At 39.4% G+C, this 1,524-nt stretch overlaps 1 non-coding gene across 1 annotated transcript; it reads left to right on the plus strand.

Annotated features, from left to right (window-relative positions):
• Positions 1 to 1,191: 1,191 nt before the first annotated feature.
• LOC141658111 (small nucleolar RNA R71) lies at positions 1,192 to 1,297 on the plus strand. Its single transcript, XR_012549017.1, has one exon. It is a non-coding gene; the product is annotated as a small nucleolar RNA R71 (small nucleolar RNA).
• Positions 1,298 to 1,524: the final 227 nt, after the last annotated feature.

Raw genomic sequence — 1,524 nt, forward strand, 5'->3', positions numbered from 1 at the left:
GTGAGGATGTCTTTCATGTATTTTGCATAGGCCGGCACGTGACTGATTAATTCCGTGAAAGGAATCGAGACTTCCAAATTCTTCACAATTTCCATAAATTTTCCAAGTTGGTCATCAAATTTGGGCTTGGCTTGACGACTCGGAAAAGGAAGTCTAATCACAATGGGCTCCTTCTCCTTGACCTTGTCTTCATTTTTCTTTGAAATTTCTTCTTTTGATGGTTCTCCATCCTTGAAGTTTTGCACAATTTCTTCTTTGTCACTAGCTTCCACAACTTCATCCTCAACTTGCTTCTTCGGTGCTTCATACCTTGTACCACTCCTCAAGTGAATGGCACTAACCGTTTCATGTCTTGGGGGATTACTTTGAGGTGGTAATTGCCCCTTTTGTCTTTGTGAGCTTAAAGATGCTAGTTGAGTCAATTAGGTTTCCAACATTTTGGTGTGAGCTAGGATGTTGTTGATGGTGATTTTCTTTGCTTGACTATCTTTTTGCATTTGAGTGAAAAACTCTTGTTGATTCTTTTGCATTTGGAGGACCGCTTTTTGAACATCAAAACCTTGGTCATTTTGTTGATTGTATGGAGTTTGATTTTGGTAACCTTGGTTTTGGTTGTAAAAGGGTCTTTAATTTTGGTTTCTCATGGGAGGTGGGGTGTATGTTGGTTGAGGGTTTTGAACATTTTGGCTTTTGTATGAGAGATTTGGATGGAATTTGGTGTTTTCATTGTAATAGTTGGAATAAGGGGTACCACTCTTGTATGCTTGAAAAGCATTTACTTGTTCATTTGTTCCCCTACATTCACTTTGGTCATGTCCCAAAGTTCCACAATTCTCACATATCCCACTTGGGATTGATGAAGATGCCGTCATGTCATTAACATGATGCTTTGGTGATTTTGAGGCTTCTTCAAGTCTAGCCATAGCTTTTTCAAACTTCAAATTGATGGTATCAATGTGAGCACTAAGTTGAGCACCCAATTGAGTAATGGAGTCCACTTCATGCTTTTCTCCTCTAGTAGCCTTGCGAGGTCTACTATATTGTGAGTTATGGACCGCCATTTCCTCAATTTTGTTCCAAGTTTGATTGTCATCAACTTCGGTGAACATTCCATTTGATCCCATGTTGAGAATGTTTCTTGAATCTTCATAAAGACCGTTCCAAAATTGTTGTACCAAGAACCACTCGCTAAGTCCATGATGAGGACATGAGCGACAAATTCCTTTGAATCGCTCCCAAGCTTCATACAAAGATTCTTCATCTCTTTGCTTAAAGCCGTAATTTGAGCTCTTAGCATGTTAGTCTTTTCCGGTGGATAGAACTTTTTGTAGAAAGCTAGAGCCAACTTCTTCCAAGAATCAATTCCGAGAGTAGCCTTATCAAGGCCTTTTAACCATTGTTTTGCGGTGCCAATTAGAGAAAAAGGAAATAAGACCCATCGAATTTGAACTTGAGTTACACCGGTTTGAGAAATCGCATCACAATAGTCGCAAAAAGTCTCCATATGAGAATGAGGGTCTTCAC

The sequence above is a fragment of the Silene latifolia genome, chromosome 5, assembly GCF_048544455.1.
Source record: "Silene latifolia isolate original U9 population chromosome 5, ASM4854445v1, whole genome shotgun sequence".
NCBI lineage: Eukaryota > Viridiplantae > Streptophyta > Magnoliopsida > Caryophyllales > Caryophyllaceae > Silene > Silene latifolia.